Consider the following 14,830-nt stretch of genomic DNA (forward strand, 5'->3'; position numbering starts at 1 on the left):
TTTGCGATCGCTTAGAGCTTTTTGGTTTTTGGCTCGGTGGAGAGCGTAAGTTCTCAGAGCTTTTTGGTTCAGGTTTGGTTTTTGGCTTGGATATTTGGTTGGGTTGGCGGCATGGCCACCAGCGGAGAGTGTAAACTCTCCCTGGCAGTGGTGACAGACGTGTCCTAATCCACAGGCCACTCCTCTTAAGGGATGCCTAGGAGGATTCGGGGGGGTGGGGCGAAAGTGTCCCCAGTTGGTAGAGGGACAAGAGTGCCCTCGTTTGTACTCAGCTACCAACCCGTTTGGTTTCGCCGACAATCCCTTTTCTCAGGTTGAATTCACTGCCTGTCTTTAATCTTTGCTTCTAAACTTGTGTTAAACGTTTACTGTGTGTCCGTGTTTGTGTCACGTTTGCATTGTCCTGTCCCTGTCTTTGTTTGAGTAACTCCCAGTATGGGACAAAGCCATTCCATGCCTCTGTCCCTGACCCTTGATCATTGGGCAGATGTCCGCTCAAGGGCCCAGAATCTTTCTTTTTCAGTGAAACTCCAGACCTAGCAGACACTCTGCACTTCAGAATGGCCCACCCTCGGAGTTGAATGGCCCCCAGGAGGGTCCTTCCACCTCCCTCTAATCTGCAAAGTCAGAGATATTGTCTTTCAGCCGGGGCCGCATGGCCATCCAGACCAGCAGCCATATATTTTAACCTGGCTGGACCTCTGTGAATTTCCTCCCATATGGGTGAAGCCTTTCCTGGTTCCTGCTTTCACTCCGACCTCTTCCCCCAAGACCCTATCACTCAATCCTTCTGCTCCTCCCCCTTTTCCCTCCATTCCCCCTGAGTCACAAGATTGTAGATCTTGGGGTTGTGAACGAATGGGAGCTGCATGATGATCTTTGTGTGTCTTTTTGTCTGTGTCTCTGTTAACTGTGATGGCATTGTTTTACTTTGGACCAATGCAGAGTCCCAAATTCCAAACTGCCTTAGATGTGTGGAAGTAACTTTAGCTAAATTTTAAACTAATGCTTCTCCTGTGAGGGACCAAAAGTCAATAGAACCGCCAGCTTTTCTGTTCTCACCTTTCACACCTCTCTTAGCTGTGTTTTAAAGAACTTTGATAAACTTTACCCCCCTTTGTTAAGCGAGATTAGGGAAGCAGTGTTTTCTTTTCTTCCCGTAGTTGGCTTGAGCACGCCCACTGCAGAGGGAAATGCCTGAGGTCTAAAAACTTTGATATCTCGCTTAAACTTTTCTCAAACTCAAAACAACTGCAAGCAGAAGATGAACTTTTTGGGAAGCCGACTACTGAAACGTTAGGAGATGTGAGAAATGCCTAGTGCCTGGGGTCAGACCAAGCCAGAGGAACTAATCCTATAAGTAAAAGGTGGAACTAAGGGGCTCCCAGCAGCTGCCAAAGCCATTTTGCTTTGGGGAGTTTCCTCCTTCCTTACCTGCACTTTAGGGATTACCCCACTTCTGTTTGTTTAACTAAAGGGACAATAAATGCAGTAATGTGTTGATATTATAAATTGTTTCTTGGGGATGATCTTGGCTAAATGGGTATCTAAAAGATGATTTTCTATTGTAACAATTTGGTATCTGAATGGGTTTCTAAAGCATTGCACTATCTTGCAGTTAAAAGTTGGGTTTAAGCAATTGTTTAGTTTGATTTCAGATAGTTCATGCTAGAAAACTTAAATACTTAGGATAAAAAAATTAGGAAGTTTCAATTTTGAACTGGGTAGCCTGAGAAAATTCCACTAGGTATTCCAGTGCACTAACTTGGGCAAAGATAATAAATTATGATATGATATCTGTTCCCCTCAGTGTGTAAGATTCAGGGAAAAAAAGGGGGGGTGCTAAATTAAAACGTTGGTCTGGCTTATTAAAATGACATTAATTGGCAACAGTCTTGGAAATTTTTAAGGCTTAATTTTGGATATACATGATAAAACTTAATACTACTTTAGGAACTTCAGAACAAAGGAAGCAGCTTAATGATCCTGAGGAAATTTCCTCTGATGGTGGCCTTTATTTTATCAAGTAAGATCCTATTTTCAGTTTTGTGTGGGCAAGTGTTTCTAATGTAAATAGATATAAAGATATAAAATTTTGAGAATTGCATCTTAAACCTGGAAATTATGAATTATAGCTCAAATGCCTTAGGCATGAGGTTTCTTCTCAGAATTCCAGTTTTCCCAGTTCCTTCCAGACCTCAGCCAGGACTTAAGCTGATATGCAAATAGAAGAAGCCTGGAACACTCAGCAGGAGACAGATTTCAGGCTCAAGGGAAAAAAAAAAAAAAGAGTTAAAGTGTCTTTTTACCTGAACTCAAACTAGACCCCAACCAAAAAGTAAATTATGTGGTATTTATTAATTACTGGCCAGTCATCTTTTTTAGGACTCTTGCTTTTTCTTAGATTCTGTATTTTTTTGGACCTCATGATTTTAATCCCACAGATGGGTTAATGTTTTCTGATCAGTCCTATTTCTGATCAACTGTGGAGTTTTGAAACATTGCAATGGAGATTTCACCTGAAAAAGCTACAAGGGTGTTACACTTGTGTTATGTGTTGTATGTCGGTATGTCTGTATGTGTGTATGTCCATATATCCTGCAGTGATATGACAATTGACAGATGAGGAGCGCTCATGAAAAAATTTAAAAATGGATCCAAATATCTTTGATTCACGTGATTCAAATGGTTCGATTTAAATTGGGTAAACAGATAAAAGTAAAGATGTCTTTAAAATTAAGCTTATAAGTTTTTCTAGGTGTTCAAAAAGACCCTAATAAAATGTTGATGTCTATGAAATAATCTGCCTAAATTCAGAAATTTACAGATATTGTTTTAAAGTGTGAACAGAAGGAGGTTAACAGATGAAAAAGAGAAACTAAAAGGTTCTAGATATGGATTTAATAGAGGGAAAATGTGTTTCTGGATAAGAGAGTCTATGTGATTAAGTAATAAAGAGGGTTTAAGTAAGTGATAAAAAAAGGTTTGTGTAAGTTGGTTATATGTGTAAGTTTGAGCAAATAATCTTAAAGAAATTAAAGATTATACAACTATGGTTAAAAAACAGCTGTTATATTTCAATATTGTAATGTTGTTTCTTTAAAAGCTAACCTCTGTTAATATAAAAACATCAATGTAATTATGGTGCTGTTAATGTGTTCATATCTTCCAGGTATACAAGTCTGTAAGGTAGAAGCTTCAAAAGAACCTTGTATCAAGCTGGTGTTTTAAAGTTGTATGGTAATTTTAGGCTTAAAAAACATGTTGGAGATTTGTTTATCATTTGTGTTCTACAACTGGACTTGTTATCAATAAGATATGTGCAGTTCTATGTTACTTTTCACACTGAGATACAATTTTAAAACACAAAAGTACTTTGCTACTTTTCTATAAAGGGTTAAAAGCTTTCAGCCTTTAATTCATGTTTTAGGTGTGATATTATGTTGTGTTAACTAATGTTCATGTAAACTTGAACAACAATTTATGTAAACTTTGTAAAATGATCAGCTTCAGAACTATAGTACTTGAGATTTATAAAGAGCCCTGCCTTACTTGAGATAAGGCTCTGTCCCATCTCACTACATGTGAAAGTGGCTATGAAAGAAGTAAGCCAGATTTCAGTACAGTTAAAGTTGTGTCCAAAAGTAGGTTTTTGCCAAGATTACTAGGATCTCAAATAGGAAATTATGATGTATAACCCTGCCAGAATTCAAGGCAGCTCTTATAGAAGCTAAATATGTTTTTACCCTAGTTAGTTTTGTTTTGTAGTTTGCTTATAGATGGTTTAAGGATTGCCTGTTAATGTTTTAAAGAGGTATTGCTTTAAGAACACAACCTGGGTCAACCTAAGACAAGGAGTTATCACCTACAGGATAGAGAGATAGACATTAAAGCCTAGTGCTCTTAATATAAGGCTGTTAACTTATTTGCTGGATGTTTAAGATCAAGTTTTTAAAATTAAAGTTAAATTAAAAGGGCTAAGAAAACCAATATTCGGCTCTTGCCCTCTGAGTCAGTCTGAATCAGGGAATAGGGGACTTCTCCAAAGGGCTCTGCAACTCTAGGCCACACAACCTCCTGAGCAGGGAGATTAATGAGACCAGTGGAGAACAGAAAGCCAATCGGTGCATTTGCTGTAAAGAGGAGGGTCATCAGAAAGGGGAGACATCCCTGATGCTTCCGAGGGAAGCCACATGGTCAAGCAAGGCCTGGACCCATCCTAAGGTAAATGGCACTAGCAGAACTGAGAAGCTGCTATGAAGTTCCCTGAGGACTCCCAGGGAAACTCGGCTGACTGTTGACAATAGATAAGAACAAAAGTCAGTTTGACTTGCTTCATCTTAAACACTTAGCAAAGATAGTTAAAGCCAAAGCACAGCTGTTCCTGGACATTTTAAATGATAGTAATAATTAAATGTAACTTCCAAAAATAAGTAAACTGGAGGATACAAAAGAGATTCTCAGACAGGAATGCCTGATAACTATTAAAAGGAACTGCCAGAGTAGTTTTTAGTTTAAGGCCCACAGATATTCCTAACCTACACAGGTAGGCTTGGTGTTTGCTAGTATGGTTATCCAGCCCTAAGTAGCAGAATTAAAGGTTTCTCTATTAGACATAGGTCATACTAGTAAGAAGGATTTTACGAGATCAGATGACATTAAATTATTAGACTATATCTTAAAGGAAAGAACATCTGTAAACCTAAATGTTAGTTGTTGTGTTTACATCCCTGACATTTCTGGCAAGGTGACAAATATCCTTAAATATTTACATGCTCAGATAGAAGCCATGTCCTCAGCAACTTTGTCGTGGAAACAGTATCTTAGCTTCTGGTTCTTGGTACTTCCTGGTGGAAAACATTGTTAGTCTCTGTCTTGGCCATTATACTCATTGGCATATTCCTGTGCTGTGACATTTATTGCTGCATCAATATGGTTCCAGTACTAATGAATTCTTGTTTCTCTTATAGACCACCCTTCACTCAAATGGCCCTCCAGCCTAATGCTTCTCAATTGGACTTTTATCATGGACCACTCAATAGAACCAATATTTTCAAAGGGGGACTCCAAACTGCTTGCCCCCACACCGTCCCTTTTCAGCCTGAAGAAGCCAGAAAGATTCTCTTCACCCCAGCTTCCTTACAGCAGTGAGGAGTTCCCAAATTAGAGGGGGGAATAAAGCCAGATTTTAAGTTAGGTAGTCAGTGTAGATAGATAAATCGGGGTCTAATACCGAGTGGAATCTAAAATGGAGGCCATGCTGAAAATGATTCCAGGGAACGCAAAACAACTCATGAAATGTGAAACCCTTCAATAATCGTGATGCATTACTTTTAAGATTAAAAGTAGTCAGAAAAAGGAGTGGGGAATGTAAGGGTAAAAAAAATTGAAGTTAAAGCGTAAAAGTTAAAGGGTAAAGGACCGGGTGTTGTAAAGTTTCTAAGCTGCAAGGTCTGAGTTAAAATGTAAAGGATTAGGTATTGTTAGGTTTCTATGCTACCTGCAAAACCTGAAATCCCTGTAGCTGTTAGGACAATACTACAACTGCCCAGTAAATATTCCCACTGACTCCCTGGTTGTCCAATAACTCGGGACTCTGTGTAACTGGTCATGTAGTCCTTTAGGCCCTAAAACCAATCAGTTTGAATGTGTACTCCATTTAGAACTGACCTATCACTCCCACCTGACCTGTTCCCGCCAATGTATGTACTAATCAAGTCTAAGAATTGTTGCTTGACTTTCCCACGGTGTATGATGATTTGTTAAAGGAGACTGTGATGTATGTAAAATCCCCGCCCTCCCCCCAAAAAATGTGTACTTAAGCAGTGCTCAGCCCCTGCTTGGGGCTCTGGGCTGTTCTCCCTTCTTGAGTGGGCACGGAGCCCCAGCATGCTGGTTAAATAAATCCCCTTCTGCCAATTGCATGAGTGGTAACTTGGTGGTATCTTTCTCCGACGCTTCGCCTGACCCTTACATTAGGATGGCCTTAGGCCTGAGCCTAAGCAACTCTACTTTAAAAACTTCAGTTTAACCCGCAGTTTCACCAGGCACATCCACAGATCCCTCCAGTAAGGCCTCAAACAAGTTCCTTCCCCTCACTCTGATAAAGAGAGTGAAGCCTCTTGCAGGCTGCCCTTGCGTGATAAGAGGGAAAGGGAGAAGATCAGGGTGGAGACCACCAGACCACATGTTTCTGACCTCAGGGTAAATGACATCACTGAGAAATCCAGTGGTGGCTGGCAGGGATTGAAAGGGGGGTCAAAAGCCCCCAAATTTAGTATAAATGATAGAGCTGATGAACAGGGATTCAGCCAGCTGAAACAAGGATGCACTAGAGCTGGAGAGCCTGCTGAGGACCTGACATCCCATCACTTGTCATCATTCCTGATTCTCTGCATGATCCTCACCGCTCTCAAACACTACCACCTCATCTGGACCTTGGTGAGAGCCCCAACTCCTCCCTATGACCCACTCCTCAACCGGTCGTCCGCTCCACGCTCCACGCTAGGGAAAGCCTACCTTGGTTCCAGACCTGATTACCACGGTCTGAGTGAGTGTGCATCTGCTGGACTCAAAGCCTGGGACTTAAGACCTTTGAACTTAGCATGCAGAGGGAATGTCTGTCACTAGCCTGTCCTGATTAAGTGTGTTTTGCAGTGCTTAGAATGAATCTAGAACTGTTAGCTGTGGATTGATTATGTCTATTGCAGTGCCAAGCATTAAGGATTGTGTTTTCTTGCTTAAGAACCTATAGAGTGAAACTGTATGGAGTAACTTGAGTGAATAAAGCACTGGAAGGGGCAGAAGCCCGTGGACATTCTTTATTTCTCCCCTCGACTGCATACATCACAATTTTGCCCGCTCGCAACATAAAGATTTCTTGGAATCTATATTCTAGGAGTCAATGTTTGGAGGGTAAGAGGAAAAAGGAAACATTTTTCGTGGTGCGACTTGATACAGGGGATTTTCTGCTGGTAGAGAGGCAAATTGTGTTTTTCTGCTATTTTTTCAAATATGCTCAAACAATTTGTACTGAGCCTCTTCCCTGCATTCTTGTCCCATTGGGGTGGGAACAGCTTTAATTAACTCAGCTGCAGGACACAGGACCAGCCCCTGCTTTCTAAAAGGTCTTAACTAGCCCAACCCAGCTGTGCTTTTGACCCTTAAGCAACCTGGCCAGGGGGCCAAAGGCAGACTGCCTTATGGTCGGATGCCTTATGGTCGGACAGTAATGCTGACCTCTGCCTTTAAATCACTGTTTTAAAGTGCCCACGCTCTGGAAAGGGAAAATGCAAAAGATGGGAGAACACGAGGGGTGAGGGGAAGACACAGGGAAACAGCCCATTAAGGAGGAGAGAGCTGACGCCTGACCTGGGGACCCAGGCAGCTGCAGCAGCCACAGCCAGTTCTGGGCTGTTCCATCACTATGGTAACCAGGGGAGACTGGGGGCGGAGCCTGGCTGCCTCATCAGGCCTTTCCCATTTTCCAGGGCTTCCCATGGGTCCTTCCTCTGTCACCCAGGCAGGGCTTGTGGTCCCGCCTCCCAGCCACTAACCTGTGCTTCCTGCTTACTGTTGTGGGCCACTGGAGCTGCAAGGAGCCTGCATTTTTAAGAATGTGCACCTGAAATACAAGAGATCTCTTTCAGGCACAATCTGACTCCACAGGCTTCTCTGTTGCAGCCCTAAGCCTGACTCGCTCTGAAGCTAAATAACTGTGTGTGTGTGTGTCAACAGCTTGCTTTACAGTGTTTCTTTTTGCTCTTCATGGTAATATTACTAAATAATGTTCCGTTGATGAGAGATCACAAACATAGTCTTCTTATAATTTTGGAGATCTTGGGAATGCGTTTTGCACCCCTCAGACATCAAAGCCAGCATCTGAGATCTTTTCTCACAATGTTTCTGTGATGACCAAGAAATCCTTCTTCTCCTTCCTGACTACATAATTACAATAAACAAACAAATGCATACACAGGGATTTTTTAAACCACATCACGTGACGTCCCAAATAGAATGAGTGCACTACTAGTCCAAAGTAAAATAAATGGGCCCAAATACTTTTAAGAGCCACATGATTTAATGAGGCTCACATTAAAATTCCGTGGTCATATAACAGTAAGTTATATTTTTATTACGAATGCATGTTTCCAGTTATTTGGATAATCTAGAATCCTTAATTCATAAAATAATTGACATATATGTCTGATTTTTTAATTAATATGTATCTATTTTTTCTAATCGTTTTTCAAAAGAAAACACTTCAGTTATATTTCTTATACATGCATCTATCTCATGTTCTGCATTTTATAGTACAGATATTTAAGATGAATGTATTTTATTATAAAATATCTATTTCAAGAGATATACAACCATCAAGCAATCTCTAATTATCAAATTACTGTACCAATTTTTATAAGATGATCAATAGATATGATTCTGTCAACAGAAATGTCCAACAGCTTTAACTATACTTTCATTGACACACTTCTTATCAAGGTACAATAAGTAATTTGTTTAGACTCTAAGATTTATAAAAATTTCCCAAAGTAAAACAAAAAGAAAGATTTTTATAGAAGAAAACGAAGATGTTTCTACAGAGAGGAAACACACGTTTACTAGTATGATTATCTAGCCCTAAGTGACAGAAATAAAAGGATCTCTAGTAGGAGGTCCTAAAAAGAAAGAAATCATCTTCAGATAAATGGAAAGGTCTTTATATTCTAAATTTTCATGATGAAAATATTAATATAATTATCTAGACAGATGACATGGAAAGGTCAAAACAATTGAGAAACAGATTTATGTATAACTGGACTGACTATATATATTTCAACAATCAATTCTAGGATATTCTAGCCTATTTCCCTGATTTTATTATGCTGATGTAAGCTTTTTCTCCACATTCTGACATGACAGAACTTATTAAAATATTAAGCTTATACCTACAATTTGTGCTGTTTGATCAAGGACCAATTTATAATGAATCAAATTTATACAACCTTGATCAAACAATAAGTGTTTTAAAATGCTGACTTAAATTCCAATTTTGACACTTCTCATTGGAGAGTAAATTTGACTGATACAAAGATATCAGTAATTGCAATGATTGCTGCTGATTCTTGCATATCATTTCTGTTCATTGGATGTTTGTGGGATTTGAGAAAACATTATATTCAAAATGTTCTCCACATTAAAGCCATATGTGAGTTTTGAGCAATAAAACTTACAAACATTGTTAGAAATTCATTGGTATTATATACATTCTGTAACTGGACCTATAATCCGTGAAACACTGTAAGACTTGTATACTATTCCCTACACTGGGAAGTAATTTTAATCATAATTTTAAAAGGACAATTAAGAGACACCTATTTAAAGAATAATATCCCAAAATATAAAGATATTCTGTGTAAAGAATAGTGAAGAGGAGACACAGGTGTAGCAAGGCCCACAGGGACCTTGGAGACCTTCTTACCAGGTCCTTATTGTCGTCCCTTGATTGAAGCTGTGACATCCCAGTTTTGTGGGAGTGGCAGCCTCAAACCTATATGTGTCTGATGTTGAACTGTGGAGCCACCATGGGGTGAATAGGGAACCCCAGTCAGGGCACCTCTCTGCTCCGATGAGGGGTGTCTCATGTTGGGGTCCTGGTGTGGGGCTGTCTCTGGTTCACAGGGAAGCAGGATGCTAAAATCTTAAATTCCACACATTCAGAAGACAATTTTGTACAGACCTGAGCAGTTTATTTGATTGTAGATGGTTTTTAGTCTCCACACTCTTGGTATAAGATAATATTTTCAGTTCCTACACAATGCTTAATGGACTTGCAGCTAAGTCCTGGGGAAAGGGGCAGACCTTTTATCTATATCACACAGAACAGACCTCTGGGTCCATCTGCTCAGGGCCTCGACGTCTCCATGTTCCTCAGGTTGTAGAAGATGGAGTTGAGCATTGGGTGAGGGTGGTGTGGAAGACAGGCAGAACCTTGTTCCCTGCTGAAGACCAGAAGGATCATGGCTGTGGGTGAGAGCAAAGGGTGCTGACTGGAAGGTCACCACAGTGAGGCGGTGCTGCAGAGGGAGAAGACATTCTTCTTCCCTGTGCCAAGGCCATAAAGCAGAGAGCAAGAAGTACTTGACCACAGAAAAAAGGGATTCCAATGAATGCAAACATAAGGAGATGTCACGCAGATCAGTGAGGGACAGCCAACACACCAGGAAATAGAGAGGTGTGTGGAGGCGGACATCCAGGAGGGTGAGAGGATCAGGGACAGGTTGTGAATTAGAGGCATTAGGAAGATGAGAGCAATGCAAATGAAGAGGAAAGACTAAATCCATTTTTATATCGTTATTATTTGGGGCTGGGGAAACTCAATAACATAATCAATAATTTAGACTTAACTGACACATATAGAATATTTCAACATGCATTAAACAGAAACACTTTCTTCTCAGTAGCACATGGATCCTTCTCTAAAATAGACCATATACTATGCCACAAAGCAACTCTTAGCAAATATAAAAAACTAGAGACACTACCATACATTTCATCAGATCATAATTAAATACAATTGGGAATCAAAAACAAAACAAAAAGTAAAAATTTCTCCATCACCTGGAGACTAAACATTAGGCTACTGAATGAACAATGCATTGCAGAAGGAATCAAGGAGGAGATAAAAATTTCTTAGGGGTAAATAAGAACATAGAAACAACCAATGGAAATCTTAGAGACTATGAAAGCAGTACTAAGAGGAAAATTCATTGCATAGAATTCATTCCTTCAAAGAAAAAAAAAAATTAACAAATAAATGACCTCACACTACCACTCAAAGCCCTAAAAAAGAGGAACAAACCAGCAGCAAAAGCAGTAGAAGGCAAAAAATAATTAAAATTAGAGCTGAAATCAATAAAATGGAAACAAAAGAAACAGTTGACAATATGGACAAAAAAAGTTGGTTCTTTGAAAAAATAAATAAAATTGACAGACTATTAGCCATGCTAAAAAAGAGCATGAGAGAGAGAACTCAAATTACCTATATACATCATGAAAATGATAATATTATAACAGATATGAGAAATACAGAGAATAGAAGACATTGAAGTTATCAACAAATTTCTTAAGTCATATGATCTGCCCAGATTGAATCAGGAAGACATACACAATTGAAACAGACCAATATCAAGTGATAAAAATAGAAAACAGAGCTTACCAAGATTGTGCAATATGATTAAGTGGGATTCATCCTAGACATGCAAGGTTGGTTCCACTTACAAAAATCAATAAATGTAATTTATCACATCAATAGACACAAAGATAAAAATCATATGATCATCTCAATAGATGCAGAAAAAGCATTTGACAAAATACAGCACCCCTTTATGTTCAAGACACTAGAACAACTAGGGATATCAGGAACATATCTCAACATTGTAAAGGCTATCTATGTTAAGCCTCAGGACAACATCATTCTAAACAGAGAAAAATTGACGGCATTTTCTCTAAAAACTGGAACAACACAGGGATGCCCTTTTCACCACTTCTATTCAACGTAGTTCTTGAAATGCTGGCCAGAGCAAATAGACAAATGAAAGGAATCAAAGGGATATGTATAGGAAAAGAAGAACTTAAATTGGCACTATTTGCTGATGTTATGATTCTATATCTAGAAGAACCAAAAAACTCCACCAGAAAACTTCTAGAACTGCTTACTGAATTAAGCAAAGTAGCAGGATTTAAAATCAACACCTATAAATCAAAGGCATTTCTGTATATCAGTGACAAAGCCACTGAGAAGGAAATGAGAAAGACTACCCAATTCACAATATCCTCAAAAAAAAAAAAAAAATACTTGAGAATCAACTTAATGAAAGAAGTGAAAGATCTATACGATGAAAACTACAGAACCAAAAAGAGAGAAATCAAAGAAGACCTCAGAAGATGAAATCATCTAACTTGCTTTTGGAAAAGCAGAATTAATATGATCAAAATGACCATACTACCAAAGCATTAAACAGATATAATGCAATTCCCATCAAAATCCCCAAGGCATTCCTCATACAAACAGAAAAAGCAATCATGAAATTCATCTGGAAAAATAAGACATGCAGAATAGCTAAAACAATCCTTAGACTGATGTAGGTGGCATCTCTATACCAGATCTTAAACTATACTACAGAGAAATAGTAGCAAAAACAGCATGGTGTTGGCACCAAAACAGACTGGTAGACCAATGGAACAGAATAGAGGACACAGACACTAACCCAGAAAATTACAATTATCTTATATTAGACAAAGGTACCAAAAACATGCACTGGAGAAAAAAGCATCTTCAACAAATTGTGCTAGGAAAACTGGAAATCCATAAGCAACAACATAAAACGAAATCCCTGGGTCTCACCATGCACAAAGTGCAAATCGAAGTGGACCAAGGACCTAGGAATTAAACCAGAGACTCTACATCTAATAGAAGAAAAAGTAGTCTGTAATATTCATCATGTGGGACTAGGCCCCAACTTCCTATAGTCCAAGAATTAAAACCAACAATCAATAAATGGGATGGAATCAACCTAAAAAGTTTCTTCTCAGCAAAAGAAACAATTTGTGAGGTGAACAGAAAGCCTACACCCTGGGAAAAAGTTTTTACCCCTCACACATCAGACAGAGCACTACTCTCTATTGTATATAAAGAACTCAAAAAACTAACACCAAAAAAACAAATAACCTAATCAACAAATGGGCCAAGGATGTGAACAGACACTTCTCAGAAGAGAATATACAATCAATCAACATGAATAAGAAAAAATGCTTATCTTCTCTAGCAATTAGAGAAATGCAAATCAAAACTTCTCTAACCTATCACCTCCCTCCAGTCAGAATGACAGCTTTTATGAAGACAAACAAGAATAAGTGTTGGTGAGGATGGGGGGGGGGGGGAAGGTACCCTCTTACCTTGCTGGTGGGACTGCAAATTGGTGCAGCCAATTTGGAAAGCAGTGTGGAGATTCCTTGGAAATCTGGGAATGCAACCACCATTTGACCCAGCAATCCCTCTCCTCAGACTATACCCAAAGAACTTAAAAACACCATACTACAGGGACACAGCCACATCAATGTTTATAGCAGCACAATTTGCAAGAGCTTGCTGGGAGCCATTAGCCAAGTAGGTATGACAATTTCCTTGCCAGCATACCCCATGTTGCTGACATGTTGCAGCGACATTGAATGTAGGTGACCTTGCTCAAGGACCAAGGCAGATTAGGGTGTTCCCGGTTTTAAGATAATCGTGTTTAGGGCGTTCCCAGTTTAGGTTCCAGGTTTAAGGTTTAAGATTATTCCTGCTGGGAATAGGGCGTATCCTGCTGCCTGAGTTCCCCTTGAGTTCTCACGGGATTCAGACAGTATAGTTTGGAGATAGAAGCCCAGTGGAGGTGGATTTGGGCAGAGAACGTGGATTTCCCCAGAACGTGATTGTAGACGGCTGGTGTGAGTTCGGGAATAAAGAGTTGCTGTTTGAATCTACAAGCTGTGTGGTGGCTCGTGATTGTGTGCCCAGCCAGACTGTGGCAAGAGCTAAACTGTGGAGTCAACCTAGATGCCCTTCAGTGGATGAATGGATTAAAAAAACAAGTGGCATATATACAAAATGGAATTTTAATCAGCAATAAAAAAGAAAAGAAAACCATGGCATCTGAAGGTAAATAGATGGCATTGGAGAAGATAATGCTAAGTGAAGTTAGCCAATCCCCAAAAAACAAATGCTGAATGTTTTCTCTGATAAGGATGCTGACTCATAGGGGGTACATAGGGGGGAAATGGAAGGATTAGATGAATTCTAGATAGGGCAGAGGACTGGGAGGGAAAAGGAGGGGACAAAGGATTAGCAAGGATGGTGGAATGTGAAGGACATCATTATACAATGTACATGTATAAAGACATGAATTGGGTGTCAAAATTCTTTATACACAGAGATGAATAATTGTGGTATATATGTGTAATAAGAATTGTAATGCATTCTGCTGCAATTTCTTTATCCAAAATAAATAAATAAATCGATAAATAGCAGACGGGTTTTCCCAGATGTAAATCCTTTTTTTAAAATTTTTTTAAAATATTTATTTCTTTATTTATTTTTAAGTTTTCAGCGGACATAACATCTTTGTATGTGGTGCTGAGGATCAAACCCAGGTCACACGCATGCCAGGCGAGCACGCTACCGCTTGAGACACATCCCCAGCCCAGATGTAAATCCTTTTATGTCTTTGAATAAAACTGTCAAAATTAAGTACTGCCCCTGGCTTATCCACAGGATTTTCTACAGTATATATATATTTTTTTAATACAACTGAACAAAACTAAAACATCTGAAACCTTGGTATTTCTTACTTGCATAGGATTTATTCATTTTGGCATGAATCTTTCCAAAAGAATCTTTCTAGTACTCAGAATAAACTGCAAAAATTAAAAGATTTCCCACATTTTTAACATTCATAGGGCTTCTCTCCATGAGAATTTTCATAAAAGAGAAGAAAAATAGGTCTAGAACATGAAGCTGATAGAGTACAGCAAATCATCCCCATTCAGAGTGTTTGTTTTCCAGTGAGGGAAATGGCTTTGAAGACAACAGGGAAAATGGAATGATTTACCATATTTTTTCATATTTAAACAGTTATTCAGCCAGATCTGGTGATGTATGCCTTTAATCCCAGAGACTTGGGAGGCTTAGGCTGAAGGATCACAAGTTTGAGGCCAGCCTCAGCATTTTAGAACAACCCTAAGGAACTCAGCAAGTCTCTGTCTCAAAATTAAAAATATAAAAAAGAATGAG

General features: G+C 39.1%; 1 pseudogene; it reads right to left on the minus strand.

Moving 5' to 3' along the window:
• The window catches only part of LOC139703479 (zinc finger protein 709-like), a 45,670-nt pseudogene that overhangs the window by 16,526 nt on the left and 14,314 nt on the right, over nt 1–14,830 (minus strand).

Source organism: Marmota flaviventris, chromosome Y (genome assembly GCF_047511675.1).
Source record: "Marmota flaviventris isolate mMarFla1 chromosome Y, mMarFla1.hap1, whole genome shotgun sequence".
NCBI classification, from domain to species: domain Eukaryota; kingdom Metazoa; phylum Chordata; class Mammalia; order Rodentia; family Sciuridae; genus Marmota; species Marmota flaviventris.